A 21355-nucleotide genomic window follows, 5' to 3' on the forward strand; every position below is an offset into this window, starting at 1 on the left:
CCTGGGATACAGTTATTATTGTGAGAAATGTGATTATGGTTATAACAATCGAGAGCAACACAAGTCTTGTGGATGGAAATGCCCAGGATGTTTGGCCTCTCTACCCTGTCTGAGCGAAGAACCAGTGCCTTGTTCAACTTGTCTGTGCACGTTTGTCAGCCCTACCTGTTACCAGCATCATTTGAAAACACAAGGTTCACAGAAGAAATGTGCTTGTCAACTCCTGAGATTGTGCCCTACGTGTGGACAAGGCATACGTACCAATAGTACCAAGGCACACGTATGTCGAGGAAAGAAAAAATGTCACATTTGTCACCACATCGTGGACTTGGAACACGAATGTTACGTGCAAAAATACCAACCCCCATCAGAGGAAGAGGACGGTCACAAGAAGAAAGGCAATTTCATCTTTTTCGATTTCGAATGCATGCAAGAGACCGGCATTTACATTCCTAATTTCTGCGTGGCTCATCGAGCGTGCGAGAAGTGCATGCAAGAACCTATCTTCAGTCATTGCCCTCACTGCAGCAAGATTCCTGGAGGACGTGAAAAAATATTTCGAGGACCAAACACGTTAGCCGATTTTGCCCAATGGGTCTTAGACCCCATCGACAAGACATGGAGCAAAGAGGACATCGAACGTTACGGAGATTGTCATCGTCATGCCACAGTGATGGCTCACAATTTCTCCGGATACGATGGACAGTTTCTTCTCAGATACTATACGGAACATGGCACCGAACGTCCTAAAGTGACTTTGAACGGAGCCAAAATCATTTTCATGCAAGTGGAACAAGTACAGTTTAAAGATTCGATGAGTTACTTGGCCATGCCTTTGAGTCGAATGCCTAAAACGTTTGGAATGACAGAAATGGCTAAAGGGTACTTTCCACACTTTTTCAATACGGAAGCCAATCAACATGCCGTTCTACCCCATTTACCTGAGGCTCACTATTACGACCCCGACAACATGCGTACCGAACAACGAGAAGCTTTCTACGCTTGGTACCAGGCTCATGCCTCTGACCCCTTCGACTTTCAGGAAGGAATGTTAAAGTATTGTCGTTCCGACGTGGACATTTTACGACGTTGCTGTGGAAAATTTTGAGAACTGTTCATGGAACACGAAGGGGTCGATCCTTTGAAAGAAGCTTGCACCATTGCCAAAGCGTGTTCCTTAGTGTACCGCCAACGATTCATGCCTGAAAACACCGTGGCTGTCATCAGTCCTCAAACGACCCACTATGTCAAGCGTCAATACTCGGTCAAAGCCCTACGTTGGTTACATTACTTGTGCGACAAGGAAGACAAATGGATTCAGCATGCCCGCAACGGAGGAGGCGAAATTACCATCGGAACGTATTCGGTAGATGGCTGGGACTTAGAAAACCCCAAGATCGTGTACGAGTTTAACGGTTGCTTATTTCACGGATGTCCCATCTGTTACCCTGACCGTGACACTAAAAATCAGTTTTTGCAACGAACCATGGAAGACTTGTACCAGGACACTTGTCAGCGACGCCTAAAGTTAGAACAGCAAGGATACCAAGTGGTGGAAATGTGGGAACACGAGTACGATCACCGTTTGAAAACCGATCCCGAGTTTAAACGCCTCGTGGAAAGTTACCAGTTCATGGACCCGCTGAACCCGAGGGATAGTTTGTACGGAGGAAGGACCAATGCCACCTGTTTGCTGTACCAAGCCGACGAAGAGAAAGGAGAAGAAATCAAATACTTGGACGTGTGTTCGCTGTATCCCTACGTGTGCAAATATTGTCGCTTTCCTGTAGGGCACCCGCAATTGTTCACGGAACACATCGACCTGAAAAACATTCGACAATACGAAGGCTTGATCAAGTGTAAAGTTTTGCCTCCCACGAACCTATACCATCCCGTCTTACCTCACCATTGTCAAGGCAAACTGATGTTTCCCTTGTGCCGTACTTGTGCCGAAACGTGCAACCAGGACCAACCTTGCCATCACAATCAGGAAGAACGTGCCTTGACGGGAACCTGGGTCAGCGTAGAATTGTTCAAAGCTCTGGACATGGGATACCAACTGTTAGAAGTGTACGAAATTTTCCACTTTCCCAAGACACAACAGTACCACAAGGGTGACCCTACTCAGAAAGGCATTTTCGCCGACTACGTGGATGCCTTTTTGAAACTGAAACAAGAAGCCAGCGGCTATCCTTCCTGGTGTCACACTCCCGAAGACCAAATACAATTCAAAGAGAAATACTACGCACAAGAAGGCATCTCTTTAGACCACATCGAAAAAAACGAAGGCAGGCGATCGTTTGCCAAAGTGATGTTAAATTGCTTGTGGGGTAAAATGGCACAACGACCGTGTTTACCCAAGACGGAATATTTGACAGAACCTTCCCGCTACTTCCAGATGATTCACGACAAAACCAAATACATGAAACACGTGGACGTCGTTCGAGAGGATTTGATCTTGGTCAATTACGAAGAAGATCTGGACTTTGTACAAGACGACCCTTTTGGAAATGTCATCATTGCGGCTTGCGTGACAGCTCATGCTCGCTTAAAATTGAACGAAGCTTTAGAACTGTTAGAAGAACGCGTCCTGTACTTTGACACGGACAGTTGCATTTACATCCATCACCCGATTCAACAGCACCCTGACATCGAAGGAGACCGTTTAGGAGCCTGGACAGACGAGCATCCCGACGACAAGATTCTAAGTTTCGTCAGTGGTGGTCCCAAAAATTACGGCTACGAATACCGGGACAAACAAGAAGAAGTGCACACGACGTGCAAAGTGAAAGGACTGACTCTGAATCATCGTACCAGTCGAGTGGTCAACTTTGGGGTATTGAAAGAAGCCTTGCAATCGGGAGAGGATGGAAACTTTAAAATGACCACTTATCAACCGAACAAGATTGTACGTTTACCCACTCACCACATCGTCAGTCGGCCCCTGGAAAAAATCTATCAAATCGTGTACCAGAAGCGAGTGAGACTTCCCAATCACTTTACGTTGCCGTACGGTCACATCGATATTGGTCAGCATATAAAAAGGGACAACGTCCAAGACCAATAGTTCATTGTTCATTGAAGTAACTTACCATGTCGTTGACGAAGAAGAAACCAGATTGGTTAGGAGTCAAATGTTGGACATCACCGAGACCAGGGTTTTGAGGCTTGGACACAAGAGGTGGCCCAGTATGCACGAGAGTTATTCAAGGAAAAAAGTTACTTTTCAACCTGTGTTAGTGACGGTGCCAGAAGAACCCGTCACCCAGGACAGGACTGTCGTGGACAGGCCTGAAAGACCCTTTCGGGAGGACACTTGTGTGACCTTACCCCCTACTATAGAACTGGTTAGAACTTTACCCAAAACATGTGGTTGTTGTACAGACACTTGTTTTTTTATTCCACGTTCATGTGCCTTTTATTCTTGTACTTAAGCCTTTGGCTTTTATGCATTTTTGTCTTTCGTATTCATGTTTGAAAAAAAACATTCAATGAACGTGTTCTGAAAAAGTATATAAACTCTTGTCTTGTTTGTTTTTTCGTGTCACAAGTGACATTCCTCACACCATGGCTACCTCTACTGTCTCTGCTCCCTCTTCCTCTACTGTCAAAGTCATCGACGAACACTTAGATCGTGCCAGTTGGGAGGCTTTGTATCTTCGCCATCCCTTTAACATGCTCATTGCTGGACCTAGCGGTTCTGGCAAAACTGAATTCGTCAAACGTTTGATCGAACATAAACATCATTTGATCGATCGACCCCCTCAACGGATCGTGTGGTGTTACAAAGAGCGTACAGCCTCTTGCGAGAAAGTCAAGGCGATTCCATCGTGTTTGTGGAAGGCATTCCTAAAGAAGACGACGGCATCGTCTCTGACTCCCGTCAAACCCATTTGGTCATTTTCGACGACATGTTAGGAGAAGACGAAGAAGAAATTAAACTGTGGTTCACGCGCAAAGGGCATCACCGTAATGCCAGTGTCGTTTACATCACCCAAAATTTGTTTCAACAAAGTAAAGCCCATCGCACCATGAGTCTCAATGCGCATTACGTGGTCTTGTTTAAAAGCCCTCGAGATAAATCGCAAGTGCAAGTCTTAGCCAAACAGTTAGGAACGCCTTGGCTGACTCAGGCGTACGACGATGCCACTCAAACGCCACACGCCTATTTACTCGTCGATTTGAAACCTACGACTCCTGAGGATTTGCGATTTCGTACCCACTTGTTTCACCACTGGTGCCAAGACGGAGGGCCTGTCCTGTACACGTCTCCGTCCTCGACTTCATTTCACTCCCCATAAAAAAATCTATAAAAACCTCAGACCCTTTTTCGTCTGTCTCACACAGTGCGAACATAACGTCCCTTCAGTCGCATCTTCCCGTCAAATTGATTCGTGCCTTGTATGGCATCAGTCGAGAAAAAATCCACAAACACGAGCTCGTGTCTTAGAAGCTAGTCTCAAAGAAGTCTTACGATGGTTCACGGTGACGGCACGTCAATTACTCCAAGGAATCATTCAGATTCCTCATCAAACCAAACGCTTTTTTGATCGAAACAAAGTCGCTTTGGTCCAACTGGCCGATCCCCGCATCGACACTCAAACCAAAAAACAAATCATTTTGAAACCTGGAGGGAGCGGTACTCTAGGAGGGGTCATCATTCGCTCACTCCTAAGATGGGATCCTAATGCCCCCAAAGTTATACCCAAGACAAAAGTCCAACGAAGCCCCAAGAATAATAAGACCAGGTCCCCAAGGAGAACTTCTGCAGTGGCAGGACCCTCCTCTGACCAGACACCACCACCCCGGAAAAAGAAAAGAAGCCCCCAGAAAAAGAAAAGTCCACAGAAAATTAGTCGCAAGAGAGGCACTTCGGCCAGGACGCAACCTTACACTCGCAAACCACGACCTGCCACGGCGGTGACTGCGTCTCCGGCAGCTTCACGTTTGTCCACTTCTCCGTTAATGACACCCAGAACTGAAGAGTACTTGGAGACGTTGATCACACCAAGAACTTCTCCGTTGATGACCCCCAAAAGAACTTCCCCAGTGGCAGGACCTTCCAATTTAGTGGCAGTGGCTGCTGCTCACAAAGTACCTTCTCCCAAAATCAAAGTTCAAGAAAGATCGGGCATGTTACAAAGTTTACTGGATTTGTCCAAGCAAGAACTGGCTCGATTTCGTCCGTTACGTACCCCTGCACGACGTGTCATGCCTGTCCTCAAACTAATACGACGTAAAGACAATCAGTGGCGACGCGTTCCAGTATAAAAAAGGCCTGTGACCAAGTCGGGTATCAGTGTTTTTTGGTGCTCCTGAAGACTCAAAGATGTCACCCTCCAGAAAACCCCAAGGAAAGAAAAGGAAAGGACTGCCACCACGTTTAGCCAAACATGGGACATGTTATCTGTCCTGTCCAAAGCTTCTCCACCCCTACGAAAAAAACTCATTCAAACGGCCTCCAAAGAGGTCATCGATACCGTGTGCGAATGTTGTTTGAACGTTTTGAAAGGCACGATCCCTTTGTCCAAACACCAGAAACAATGCTTAGGCAAACATCGTCACGTTCTTCGCCAAATGGTTCAAAAGAAAATTCCCATTCGTCAAAAAAAGAAGATGTTAGTGCAACGTGGAGGTATTTTACCTCTCTTGTTAGGTCCGATACTGAAAGGAGTCTTGGGAACCATGTTGGGAGGACTGGTGGGAGCAAGATAAAAAGGCCTCGGAAGTTCCAAGATCTCAGAATCGACCCCTGACAACCCCATGGAAGGACGAAAACTAGCTTTAGTGCCTTACAAACGATGGATGGAATACCATCGGTGGCAAGAACAACACACCCCGCATTTACCTTCCAATCCCCATTTGAGCGAGATGTCCCAGTTACAACACGAATTGCAGTCCTTGATGGATCGCCAAGATTTGTCCGAAACAGAAAAATCGCAAAAGTACGGTCAACTCTTGCAACGACTGCAACTCTTTCACCAGAAAGCTTTAGACGAAACAGCTCTAACCACTCTGAAAGATTTTAAGACCTTGATGAAAAGTCCAGCACCATCACCAGTACCAGTACCAGTACCACCAGTACCCGTGACCAAGACAGAAAAAGGAGAAGAAGAGGAAGGGTTTCAAACTCCACCAGAAAAAGTACGCAAGTTAACAACACCACCTACCTCCAGAATTGGATGGATTAAAAAGATGATGGCCACCCCTTCTTCCTCACAAGAGAAAAAGAAAGTGAAGACAGAAGTGAAGACAGAAGTGAAACAAGAACCGATATCCCCCGCTCAGACATCCTTCTCCTCTTCGACACCTATTGCTGGGGGCACACGCAAAGCATTGCAATCCAAGAAAATACCCCAAGAGAAAAAGAGTAGCATCCTCCAAGAGTGGGTGTCTTATTAACACACCAACCAACACAAAAGAATGGAAAAAGTCTTAGCCAGCATTTACTACGATCCCTCCCATCCTGCAGGTTACGCAGGAGTTCAAAAATTGTATCGTGCTGCCAAAACGCGACTGAAAAGTCTCCGTTTACCTCAAGTGCAACGATGGTTACAAGAACAAGCTACCTACACTTTACACAAACCCATTCGACGCAAGTTTGCCAGAAGTCGCACCCGAGTGGAAGGCATCGATCATCAATGGCAAGCCGATTTAGCCGATGTCTCTCATTTGGCCAGCTACAATCGCGGCTACAAATATTTGTTTTGTGTCATCGACGTCTTTTCCAAATTTGCCTGGGTCGTGCCCTTGATTTCCAAATCGAGCAGCGAGTTAGTGCGAGCCCTGCAACGAGTGTTGAAACAAAGCGGTCGTCACCCTCTTCGATGGCAAACGGACAAAGGCACCGAATTTCTGAACCAAGCTTTCCAAAAAGAATTAAAGAAACGTGACATTCATTTTTTTACCACCGAGAATCCCGAAACCAAAGCCAGCATCGTGGAACGTTTTCAACGCACATTGAAAGAACGCATGTGGAAATATTTTACGCATCACCACACTCTGAAGTACATCGACATCTTACCGCACCTGGTGCAAGCGTACAACCAATCTTACCATCGAAGCATCGGACGTGCCCCGCAAGACGTGACTCCCGACAACGAAGTGTTGGTGTTTGAGCGCCTGTTTGGTACGTCCTCGACGAGGGCTGTCCCCAAGAAAAGTGGAGAGTTGGCCGTAGGAGATTGGGTGCGCATTGGCAAAACCAAACGCACTTTCGACAAAGGTTACTTACCTAACTGGACGACCGAATTGTTTCGCGTCACTGGACGAGTGCATGGCCGTCATCCTGCCGTCAATAAATTGGAAGACATGAACGGAGAAGTGCTCAAAGGAACGTTTTATTTGCCCGAGTTACAACGTGTCACCAAAAAAGAAGACGACGTGTACGACATCGAAAGCATTCTCGAACGCAGAACCCGTAAAGTGGGCAAACGACGTGTCAAAGAAGTCAAAGTACGTTGGAAAGGATATCCACCCAGTTTTGATTCTTGGATCGACGCTTCGCAAGTCATCGACTATAAAAAGAAGTGACCATCATGCCCTTTCACACAGCAGACGCAGCTACGTCGACCACTCCTCCTTCACCTAGTTCTTCTGTGCAAGATTTACAAAAACAACCCTTGTGGGTGTGGTGTGGAGAACGTGTGCCTAAAACGCAAATCGTCTTTTTCTGCCAAATCTTCGTGGTGTATTGTGTCATCGGGGCAGCCATCGCCAATTTGAGTTTGCAACAAGGAGACAAACAATTGTGGACCATTTTATTGAGCAGTTGCATCGGTTACCTGCTTCCTAATCCCTCCCTGAAATTCACCTCGAACGGGAACCCCGGGAACCTTGTGTCCAGTGCCAGTGCCAGTCACCACTTCAATCACAACCAGAACCCCATTTTAGACGGAGACACGCCTCTGACGTCCAGTAACCCCTCGGACAGCCACAGAACTCTGGAATTATGAGTCACCAAAACCAATTTTACTTAACTTTACCCAGTGACAGTTCCATGGAGGTGTTTCCCAAGAACACGTTGTGCTGTTACACGGCCAAATTACCTCAGGCCATCCAGTTAGATCACGAAGCCCATTGGGAAGTGGCTTTAGTAGAAATGATTCACCCGACCCAAGTCCTCAATGTCCTTCCCAATCAAAATTTTTTTGATGTGGAAGTTCATGACGAGCAAATGCAACAGTGGATGGATAGCAATGTCAAATATGACAAGAAAACCCGTACAAAAAGTACACCACCTATCACTTGTTCATTCCCCCAGGCTATTATTTTAGTGGTCAACATTTGGTCAGCACCATAACCTGCAGGTTTAATGTCGTGTTTCTGAAAGCTTTGGAGCATGTCAACAAAAATGTCACCATGGAGTACCACAAAACAGCTCGTCGCTTCTTGATGAAATTTGAACGGAGTAAAATCCTGTCCATTTTATTTTGTCCTGAATTGTTTGACATGTTGGGCGGAGACATGGACATGAGAAAGACCATGACGAAGAAAAACGAATTACCCATCGTTTACGACAACGAGTCTTTTAGCAAGTTATTTCGTGCCCCGGTAGAACTGAACCAAGGACTGAATTTGATGTTCGTGTATTCCGATGTGGTGGAGTACAACGTGGTGGGACACACCTCCGTACCGTTACTGCGTGTCATTCCTTTCAAAGTGGATTCTGCCACGAACACTGACGAGGAAGGTGGAAACACTTAACCACGTCCACCGCGAATTTGTCCATCCTCACTATTTGCCGGTCAGTAAGTCGTATTTGGACACGGTGAACATTGCTATAAAAGGAGATTTGGGACAAAATATTCCATTCACCAAAGGAAAAGTCACGGTGAAACTCCATTTTCGAAAACGGTTCTCTCACGACTCTTAAGTCATGTATCCAGTGTACCGAGGGGTTGCTCGACAGCGAGGACACGGTTTAGGAGATATGTTAAAATCGGCCTTTCGTTCGGTGGCTCCGGTGTTGAAACCGATGGTGACACGCGGATTGCACGCCTTGAAAGATGCGGCACTGACGCAAGGCAAAGAATTTCTCCAAAATGTCATCATCGACAAACAAAACCCTAAAGAAGCCTTCATGAGGGCAGGCAAAAATGTCTTGCTGCAAACGGGCAAAGACATTTTAGGCCAACGAGAAACACCTATAAATGCCCTGCACGCTACCGAGTCAGGCATTCAGCAAGGACAAGGCAGAAAGAGACGACGAAGAAAACACCCTTTCACCAGACTTCAAGCGAGAAAAGCCAAGAAAAGAAGAACCGTTCGAGACTTAGACGTTTTCGATTATTGAGAAAAGAGACAAAAAAATGATGCACCGAGAATCTTGCGCTTGTTCCAAGACGGAACTGGATCTGTTTGCCATGCCCCCCACGATGATGACGATGCAAGAATCCCAGTGGGTGGAATTTCACCTCGTCTCCTCACTGACCGATTCCGCTCCCATCGAGTTTGAAATCAAAGGACAGCCCGAAGATTACATCGATCTGAATAGCAGTTACTTGTACCTGAAAGTCAAAATTCTAGATAAGACTGGAGGTGCTATAGACGATGAAGCAGTAGCTCCCGTCAACAATTTCATGCATTCCTTGTTCAGTGGAGTGGACTTGTATTTGAATAACAAACTGGTCAGTAGCAGCATGGATACTTACCCTTATCGTGCCTACCTGGAAAATCTCTTGACGTACGGAATAGATGCCAAGAACACTCATCTCAATGCCTGTGTGGTATGGGAAGCTGACGAACCTACCAAGTTTGAAATATTGGAAACTGATGAAAAGAAAGACAACAATGATGGATTTGTAGAACGAAGAAAGAGAATCACGGGAGTCGACACAAGTTTAGAACTGATGGATCGTTTGCATTTGGACATGTGGTTGCAAGAAAAGTATTTGCTGAACGGGGTGGATGTCCGCCTGAGACTGAATCGTAGCAGTGCCGCTTTCCATTTGATGGCTGATAGTGACGGTTACAAAACCAAAATCCAAGAAGCCAGACTCTACGTACGCCGTGTGGAAGTGTTACCTAAAGTGGGAAACGACATCAGTCAGACATTGAGCAGAACGACCGCCAAGTATCCCATACGACGCGTGGAAGTGAAAACCTTCACCATTCCTGCTGGACAGCGATCCATGATCGAAGATCATCTGTTCCAAGGACAGTTACCCAAACGTTTGATCGTTGGTATCGTCGAGAATACAGCCTTCAACGGAGCTGCCGAAAAAAAAATCCTTTCTACTTTCAACACTTTGGCGTGTCCAAAATCGAAGTCAGTCGCGATGGCAAGACCTTGTGTACCCGACCTTTTGAACCTGACTTTAAAAAGAAGAATTACTTGAGATCGTACTTGTCCTTGTACGAAGCCACCGGACAGTTAGGAACCAATACCAGTCACGGTATTACGTACGAGGATTATGCAGGAGGCTACGCTTTGTGGGCTTTCGATTTCACTCCAGACCAAGGCAGCGACGAGGGACATTTCCACCCTATAAAATCCGGCCAGATTCGTGTGGAAATTCAGTTTAAAGACCGAGACCCTGATGAAACGGTGAACGTCATCCTGTATGCAGAATTCGATAATACCATAGAAATCAACAGTTTGAGAGAAGTCATCCTAGATTACTAGAAACCATGGAAGACTGTTATCCCTCTTTACCTAGTGGAGAAACTTTTAGTGTTGCATTGTTGTTAAAAAATGTTAAAGTTGTTGTTGTTTAGTGTTAAGTGATTTTTGAATAAAAAATGTTGTGTTTTGAAAAAAATTGTTTGATGTTATATTGTTGGATTATTGGTAAAAATGTTAGAGTTGTTGTTTAGTGTTAAGTGATTTTTGAATAAAAAATGTTGTGTTTTGAAAAAAATGCCTTTGTCTTTTGTTTAGCTATAAGAATGTTGGATTGATGCTCTTTCATTTCTTACTATCCCTCTCATGACACTCACTGAACGTTGCGACTCAAAAACCGTGTGGGGGGTGTTTTCCTTCACGTCCGCGCTTTGACTTTAAGAACCGGGGTTGTTTCCAGTCTAACCATCCATTGTCGACTCATCCTCCTAAGAAGATGTGCTCCAAACTAGCTAAACTCAACGAAGCCTATGTGAATTTGCATAGGGTCAGACACAGTCTGATACCGAAGCCAGAAGAAATAGAGAATGTGAGAATGTTAAAAATCACTGAAGACCTGATAGAAGAGCTCTTCAGAGAAGAAATGAACAGGGAAAAAGAAGAATGGACAGAGAAGTACAGACTTCAGAGACAGCAGCAACAACAACAACAACAAGAGCAGCAGCAGCAACCTGAAGCTGACAGAGGCTTTGTCGATTGTCGTATCGACACCAAAGAGTTCTTCTTCTCTTTCCGAAGAAGCAGACCTATCGCCAGAAAGTCTATCCTCAGAGGACATCGCATTCTTAGAAACTAAAAAGAATGCCATAGCAAACAAAAAAACAGCCCTTTTCAGGGCTACCCAATACTCTAGAAAAGAAATAACAATCGATTTGCCAATGTGTGTAGGTAGAGTAGTGTGAAAATAAACACTAACTCTTTTTTAAAAAAAATGTGAGGGTATGTGTTTGTGTGTTTGTGTTTGTAAGTGGTTAAGTAAGTTGGTATGGATAGTAGATTAAAATGATGGTTTTTTTTGGTGTTTGAGGTGTAAATTTGGGGTTAGATTGGATTGCTTTGCGTATGTGGATAGTCTATTGAAGTGATTTATAAAAAATTTTAAAATAGTGATGGGTAGCATAAAAAGTGAGTGTTTCTTTTAGGTCCGCGCGTTGTTTTTTTTGGTCATGATCTAGGTAAGATCAATTTTATGTTTTTAGGGGATGTTTTCCTTCACGTCCGCGCTTTCACTATAAATTGAAACTCGTTCGGCAGTCCAGCTACCCTTGTTGATTGATCAACACCAAAAATGAACACGAGACTGGAGAAACTGTTGGAACTTCATGTGCATCTGGAATATGCCAGGCGCATATTAAATGAACTGGCCGCGGAAGCCATTGTGGAGGAGGGAAGGATAAGAGAGGAGGAGGAAAGAAGAAACAAAGAAGAGGAGGAGAGAAGATATAAAGAAGAAGAGGAAAGAAGATACAAAGAGGAGGAGAGAAGATACAAAGAAGAGGAGGAGGAGGAAAAGGAGAGAAGAAGAAGAAATTTCAGAATCCCAGAGAGCGAAAATTGGGATTCTGAAGCGACATATCCTGCCTCTGCTCTCTCCCCCAAAAAGGTAAAAAGTAACTGGGGGACAAGATGTGTATGTGGCGCTAGGCCTGTAAGGTGCCACCATTAACCAGGTGTCCATGAAGTTCCAAAACAAAACAAAAACAGCCCTTTTCAGGGCTACCCAATACTCTAGAAAAGAAATAACGATCGATTTGCCAATGTGTGTAGGTAGAGTAGTGTGATTATAAACACTAACTCTTTTTTAAGATAGTGTGAGGGTATGTGTTTGTGTGTTGGTGCTTGTAAGAGCTCAGGTATGTTTGTGGGAATAGTAGATTATGGGTTTCTTTATTGTTTCTTAGCGTAGGTGAAGAGTATAGTTAGGGTTCTGTAAGCGCTCACGTACGATTGTGTGGATAGTAGATTATGGATTAGTTTATTGTTCTTAGCGTATGTGTTTGTGTGTTTGTGTTTGTGTGTTTGTGTTTGTGTGTTTGTGTTTGTGTGTTTGTGTTTGTGTTTGTACCCGCTCACGTACGATTGTGTGAATAGTAGATTATGGATTTGTTTATTGTTCTTAGCGTATGTGAAGAGTATAGTTTGGGTTTTGTAAGCGCTCACGTAAGATTGTGTGGATAGTAGATTATGGATTTTGTTTATTGTTTCTTAGCGTATGTGGAGAGTATAGTTTGGGTTTTTATTATATGAAATGAGAAAGTATAGTTTGGGTTTTATTATATGAAATGAAAAAGTAGGGGGATGTTTTCCTTCACGTTCGCGCGTTGTTTGGTCATGATCTAGGTAAGATCAATTTTACGTTTTAGGGGGATGTTTTCCTTCACGTACGCGCTTTAAGTATAAGAACCCATAGTATTCGTCGTTCAAACCATTCTGCAAAGAATAAAAAAAGAAGATAGCTTCTAACCAAATGGACAAAATACAAACATTACAAGACGTTTTAGACAACTTAGGAATGATGGAGCAGATGTTAATAAGACTGGTTGAAGACCATTATTCCTATAGTCCCCATCGTGTAAAGATGGAAATTAATAACTTAAAAAAGGTAAAGGACAAGATTAGTGGTGTCATGAAAGAGATAAAGGAGGAGAAGGAGGATGAAGAGGAAAGAATAAGAATAAGCAAATGGAACGAAAAGATTGAAAAAGAAGAAGAAAATGAGAAGAGGAAGAAAGAAGAGGAGGAAGAGAAGAAGAAAGAAGAGCAGGAGAAAAAGAAAGAGAAGAAGAGAAAGAGTGTTGGAGATAAAATAAGAACTTGGTGGAGAAAAAGAAGAAATTAGAAGCAGAAGAAGAAGAAAACCCAAAGGCCCTTTTCAGGGCCAGCCATATTTCTCGAAAAGAGATAACCTTTCCATTGCCTATCCCTTTTTTTAAATTTAAATTTAAATTTAAATTTAAATTTAAAAAAAATCCCATATTCAATTCCCCTTGTCCCTAGACAAACCCAAACTCTATTCCCATGTTAATTTCCCCTTGTCGCTAGACAGACCCACACTATAGTTCCATGTTAAATTCCCCTTGTCGCTAGAGTGACCCACGATTTTTCTCCATGTTAATTTCCCTTGACGCTAATCTGACCCACGATTTTTCTCCATGTTAATTTTCCCTTGACGCTAGAGTTGCCCAAGGGGTCTTGTAATGCTAATTCCCCTTGACGCTAGGATGCCCCCATTTACTACTCAGGAACTGGGAACACATAAGCTTTGCATATGTGCTTGTACTGTTGCTCTGATGCATACTGGCAGTCGATGGACCTTGTTTTCTCCAAAACAAATCTGTAATTTGAGAAAAAGATATGGAAGGAAGGTAAGAAGCTAGCCAGCTAACAGGAAGTCAGTAGGTGAATAAATATGTTAGTGAATGAGCGATTCATTCAGTATTGGATATAAAAACTACAACCCGACCAGAAATTACGAATTAGTATAACAAGTGTATGACTGCCTAATCTTTTCAAAATATTTCTACATCTATATATTGAATAAAGTCGACCCAATCTGCATACCAAATATCATAAAACAACTCATAGTATTTTTAATCACCGCATACATGATTTAAAAGCCCCATAATGTACAATAGTATTGCTAGATAGAGGGACTACTTTCAGAAGTTGCCATAACTTATAGTCAGATCATTTCTGTAATAATGGTAATAGAATATTTTTAAAACAAAAACAACAAATGTACCCACCGAAAATGAGACTGGTTCCCTGATGCACTTAAAGATTACTTAAGAAAGTGGCTTAATTTCCCCATTTAAGGAGGGAGTAATCTAGACCAACCGAACCCGAAACACCGAACGGAAAATTTAATCCGTGTGTTTGTGCGCATGTGGGTGTTGTCTATATATTAGCTATCTTCCAATACCATTGTCAATAATCTACTTCAAGCCACTTTTAATGATGTTTTTCACATGCTGGGCAGGTGTTTGACTCTTAAAGAAAAGTCATTAAAAAAAAAAAAATTTATAGGCATATACGGAGATAGAAAAAGAACTAAGAGAGAAAACTTACTGACCATAAAATAAGTATTTTCATAGTCCATCACTAGAGAAAATTTACCTCTCTCTCTCTCTCTCTCTCTCTCTCTCTCTCTCTCTCTCTCTCTCTCTCTCTCTCTCTTCCACCCATTACTGCGGCACTACGCTCTTTTGTATATAGATTAAGCGTATGCTATTAGGTGACAAATCAGTCCCTCTACCCATCTATCACATATTTTAACTGAGAAAGCCCTCGTACTAAAGATAGATCTGAAAAAAAGAAGAAAAAAAAAACGGATTCGATCTATTTTAGTTACATCACTTCAGCGACGTAGAGCTTATCGCTCCTGATGAGGGTGACTGCGAGAGGAGATTAACAAATTCTATAACAAACGCTGTAGAGACAAAGTTACGTAACTACCAGTGCCAGATTAAGTCCTTCCGTGGCCCTAAGCGCTGAAAATATTATGGTACCCCCCTCCCGTTACAAAATGTGACACTCAAAAAAAATATAAATATCAAGTGTCAGCGCCTGACTTTAAATAACAATTCAAGTGTCAGTTGTTGTTGTTGTTGTAGGGTTTCACACCATTTTTCAGCACACGATAGGCTATATATGGCGGCCAGTATTAGTGGTGGAGGAAGAACCCGGGAAAACCCCGGAAAGTACCACCGACCCAGAGAAGCTACTGGCAAGCTTTCTCACATACCCACATTGGCTGAATCTGAGACTCGAACCCACGCAGACAGGTGAGATCGCAGTGATCCGTAACGGAGAGCGCTTTTGACCACTCGGCCACTCGGAGCCCCTAAATGAAGTGTCAGCACCTGATCTTTAAATAACAAATCAAGTGTCAGCACCTGATCTTTAAATAACAATCATGTGTCAGCATCAAGATTCCGATATGATAATCCTAAGTACACCTTGGCGGATCGAACCAGTGGCATCACTGGGGGTGGGAGTGCGAACAGCACCGGGTGACACCATCAGAGATGATGACACCAAAATGAATGTCTATAAAAATTTTGTATAGCAAGGAGGTCCGTGGGGGTGACACCATGAGTTAACGCACCGGGTGACACCACTGGATCGAACATATATTGGTGCTTTGTCCAAGCGACATCTATTGGATTTCATGATTTGCCTCTCTTAGTATGTAATGCCATCTAACCAGTAGCTAGGTACATTGTACATCGGCCGAAAATGATGGGGGCGATTGGCCTAAAAAGGATACTTTGGAAGTTTAACATCAAAAGAAAGTATGTGTACCAGAGGGAAGCCATTACAGGTGTATTTGAGTGAAATGTATTTGTGCAAACACGGACCGGCATTGGAACATTGCTTATTTATCAATCCATTCAAGTTGTGTGCTCCCCTTGTCTCGATCACGTAGGAACAGTGTTCAAATTTGAATAACTTAATTTTGATGCGCCAGTGTGTAGATAGGGTTATCACATCGGAACCTTGGCTAGCGAAGATGAATACAGCGTAGAACTGTCCGGAATTCGAAGAGCAAATTCTCAGAATTCGTACAGCAGCTTTGTCCAACAGTAATGCGTAATAAATAAACTGTTGCATAACATCGCTGTAAAATATTATGGGGAAATAAAATTTTAATCTTATTTTCAAATATCAATCATAAACTTGATGCGATTGTATATGTAATGATAACAAGATGATTCACATCAACTTCTGTCCATACTCTTTTGATGCGACATATGTGTGTAGTTGTAGAGCATCCTTTCCCATCAGCAGAATAATTATGTCACATCTATCTGTATTCGTAGAACATCCTTGTCCAAAAGTTCTGTATAATTAAGTCGCATATCTGTTTTTGTAGAACATCATTATTCAACAGTAATGCAGAATTGTGTCACATCTAAGTATGTTCAGAGAGCATCCTTGTCCAACAGCAAAGTGTAATAATGTCCCATCTCTGCGTATTTGTAAAGCATCCTTGTCTAACAGTAATGTTTAATTATGTCACATCCATGTCTATTTATAGACTATCCTTGTCCAATAGGAACATGTAATTATGTCACATCTATGTCTATTTATAGACTATCGTTGTCCAATAGGAACATGTAATTATGTCACATCTATGTCTATTCGTAGACCATATTTGTCGAACAGAAATATGTAATTATGTCACATCTAGGTTTATTTGTAGACCATCCTTGTCCAATAGTAACGTGTAATTATGTCACATCTATGTCTATTTGTAGACTATCCTTGTCCAATAGTGTCACTTTTGCTCGGCCCCAGTTCTTAAGTCGTGTATAAACTAAGGTATTATAACAACCCATGGTTTGATGTCTAAACATTTCAGCAGGCTAGAGTTAATCTCTTGCGCAAGGTTGCCGTAACCAGAACGAAGACCCGCATCTTGAATCGGCACAGGCGTTAGATAGTGCGACTTCCCACCTACGAGGGACCGGGGCGTGTTCTAAATCCGTCCCCACGTGGACGGACAGCGAGAACGACATTGTCCACTAAGTTTGATTGGATCGGGTCAAAGCGACACCCAATCGGAATTGTGTTAATAATTTCGATCTGAATTATTTCTTCTAACCAGCAAGCGAAACTTTAGTGTCGCCTAGGAAGATTGCCGAGCAATATAGCGTTATTCCGAGGAGTCCACTCGTAATATGGAGGTAAAACTTAGAGAGGAGATTCTAAGGAAAGACAAAGCTTCGTTAAGGTCAGTAAGTTACTTGCTCAGTTTTTGCAGAATATTACGGCATTGTAATTGTAATTATGTGTAGTATGTATACTTAATTACTAGGATTGTTTAGTGCGTATAATTATCTTTGTAGTGTTCATTTACAGGCGTATTTGAGTATTATGGTTGAAGTGTGTAAGATTACTTATATTGATGTACGGATATATCAGAGCATGGATATTGGAATATTTGTGTACTTTGTATGGGTTATAATGTAAAGAAATGCGTCTGATTATTGTGATATTGTTTAGTATAATGGGATTAGGAATATGTACTGATGTGACGCAATTTATTCATGTATGTATGAGAAGTAATTGATACCGTGCTTTTATTACGACGTTGTTTTACCATACAAGAACGTATGAGTATGTCGATGTGAATGAATACAGAAATTTAATAGCCGATATCTGATGATATGCTGGATGTAGTGTGAGATGAGAGGACTAAGGAAAATATTGTACCGTCCTTGTCTTTTCACAGGAAGCTTTTTTTGGGGGGTGGGGGTGGGACATAACTTCTGGTTCAGTTGAGTCCGGAGTCTTTAAGAGGGGAGACGGAAGTGACACTAGCAGAGCAGTCTGAACCGACAAGTCTGGTTGGGGGAGAGAGTCGAGGAGGAGGAGGAAAAGGAGTAGAGGAGGAGAAAGTGGAGAAGGAGGAGGAGTATAGTGAAGTCGAGGAGGAGAAGGAATTTGGAGAAAGTAGGGAGGAACAGGAGAAGGAATTGGAGAAATAGGAGAGAAGAATACACAGATGAGAAGAATATAAGGACAGGTGGTTGTTGTTGTTGTTGCTGTAGGGTTTAACGCCATTTTTCAGCACACGACAGGCTATACATGGCGGCCAGTATTAATGGCGGAGGAAGAACCCGGGAAAACCCCAGAAAGAACCACCGACCTTCGAGAAGCTACTGGCAAGCTTTCTCACATACCCACATTGGCAGAATCCGAGACTCGAACCTACGCAGACAGAGGTGAGATGGCAGTGATCCGTAACGGAGAGCGCTTTAGACCACTCGGCCACTCGGGGCCCCAAGAACAGGTGGAAATCTACTACTAATCAAATGATGCAGTATAGTATATTATCACAGGGTCGAGCGGAAAGAGAGTACTTGGGAAGTTTTAATCATTTGACTATTGAATTGTCATTAAATTGTTATTCGTTGAATTTCACTTTTTTGTATATTCAGCCATTTAACCGTCGGCATTGCTGACTGGGGCTCGGAGCTTTACATCTATCTTTTACTAATTTAACTTCCAACCAAAATCGAGCCTTGGTGGTACTTTTATAATAATTTAAGTAGAATATTCGGAGGACCCCACCCCAACCATAACACGCCTACCACAGTGGCGGCATAATAACCCGTCACACCCCAAATAGTAACGTGTAACTGTGTCATATATATAGCTATTTGTAGACCATCCTTGTCCAATAGTAACGTGTAATTATGTCACATCTATGTTTATTTGCAGACCATCATTGTCCAGCAGTAATGCGTAATTATGTCACGTTTATGTATTCGTACAGCGTTCTTGTTCAATGGTAAAGTGTGATTGTGTCACATCTATACTATTGTTTTCACTCTATTGACCATTACAGGTACACAAGTATCAAAGTGGAGGATTCAGACAGACCAAAAAAATGGCTAGGCTTTACTACAACAAAGCGTATCACTTTAGTGATGCACTTAAAGGTCATAAGGATTGGTTGTCGTGAATTTATATCAGTAGATTTCTCTCTCTTTAATAATAATAATAATAATAATAATAATAATAATAATAAATTGCTAAAAGTATGAGTACGATAGTCTTATTTTCTATTGACGTTTCGACGGCAACAACAACAACAACAGCAATAATAAAAATAATAATAATAATAACAGGAACAACGGCACCACTACAACTTCAACTACAATTAATAATAAGAAAGTAGTAGATAGTGATAAGGAGGAGAAGAAGGAGGACGACGACGTTTCTTTCATCTGAAGACTATCTAGCCAAAGCATGGCTCCAGTTCCGCTAAACGGTCCTTTTGATTTATTTTCTGTATAGACTTCGCGGTCTTTGTTTCCTCTTTTGATTTAATTTGACTCGATCGGTTCGTGCACACACACACAAAAAAAACGAAGTTCGCAAACATCAGGTAATAGATACTGTTTCATTCGCATGAATTCTTCTCACGAAAGTGTCTAGATTTCAAGGATTTGAAAGATCACAGCCATTAAATCTCTACCATAGCTAGTTCTATCGGGAATCTCATTATGGATCGAAATATCTTGCACAAAATTCAAATACAACAACAACCCAACAAATATTCTAAAACCATTTAAAAAGAGAGAAAATATACATGATACGAATATCTTTGTTTAGGATCAATACTGATATGGCTTATGACATTTCCATGAAGATCACGTGAAACAACGAGAAAACGTGATACAAACTGTGTGGTGACGAGAAGCCGGCAGAAGCTTTTAGCCTTGGTTATTGTCACACGATGCGGCTATCAGTGTTACTGTCAAAAGACCATTTGTTTTTGGCACAACTAAAACTGACCAGCACCTCAGTTATGTCATATATCCAGTATTCGGGCAGGTACTTCTGGTAGACGTGCGGTTACAAGCGTAAGTACTTCCTTCAAAACTTTCTTACCTGAATAACAAGCCTGGGTAAAGTAATCAATCATTAACCTATCTAGTAACAAAAGACCAGACCAGTCTTGTCACAACTTTTTACCGAGATTTGTTGTATGTCTTTCTATTTCCTATAGGTCAATGCATATTTCTGTCATTTCCGTTCGACCCAGCATCAGGCGTCTCAAACACGCGGGCCGCAGTTCAAACCGAAAATGGTAAAATAATTAACAATGCCAATTATTTTTTCACAGCCAGTTAGTTTTGATAAAAATTCGATTGTTACATAGTTTACTTCTTGTTTCCAACATTTCAACTGGCTGCCTTTATAAGAGGCACTTTCGTGCTATGAAAAGGTTTTAGTTGTTGTTTTTGTATGGTTTAACGCCATTTTTCAGCAAAGGATAGGCTATACGTGGCGGCCAGTATAAATAGTGGAGGAAGAACCCGGGAAAACCCCAGAAAGAACCACCGACCCACGGCAAGCTACTGGTAAGCTTTATCACATAACCACATTGGCCGAACCAGAGACTCGAACCCACGCAGACAGAGGTGAGATGGCAATGATCCGTAACGGTGGGCGCTTCAGACCATTCGGGCACTCGGGGCCCCAAGGTTTTAGTAATACAGCCTTCGGGCAAATGTACTAGTCCTCGAGGCCCATGTGGTGATTTGAGTTTGACATAGCTTGATCTAAACTGAGCATACAGTGAATGTGTGTATGTATTTTGTTATAGTTTGCCAGCTGGCTAACTAAACAGACAGAAAATGAAATGTATAACCGAACTACCGACCGATCGATAGCTAGATAAATGTGTAAACACCTCTACTAAGTACCAATCTATCTCATTACCTGTTTTGTTTTTTTAACGTTTTCTTCCGTATCAAAGTTCAGTATATTAGAAATAAGCTTACTAAAACAATTTCCATTGACTCCTCGTCATCATAGCGTTGTGATACAGAATATACACAATAACCTTTACTAGCATTTGAACCTGTCTCTTTTAATTTGGTATATACAATTGTGAGGAAAAAAAAGAGTGCACCAAAGTCATGTAAACTCGATGTTTCCGACATCACCGCTACTTGAGTGCTTAGATTCAACAATGCCTTTTTTTATCCCATGTTATCAATGCTTCTCTCTCATGGGAGGTGGGGGGTGGTGCCGAGTGGCTGAGTGGTCTAAAGCGCTCTCCGTCACGGATCACTGCCATCTCACCACTGTCTGCGTAGGTTCGAGTCTAGGATTCGGCCAATGTGGGTATATGAGAAAGCTTGCCAGTAGCTTCTTGTGGATCGGTGGTTCTTCCCGGGGTTTTCCCGGGTTCTTCCTTCACCATTATCA

This window comes from Sinohyriopsis cumingii, chromosome 13, assembly GCF_028554795.1.
Source record: "Sinohyriopsis cumingii isolate HCF-2022 chromosome 13, ASM2855479v2, whole genome shotgun sequence".
In the NCBI taxonomy this organism is placed as follows: Eukaryota; Metazoa; Mollusca; class Bivalvia; order Unionida; family Unionidae; genus Sinohyriopsis; species Sinohyriopsis cumingii.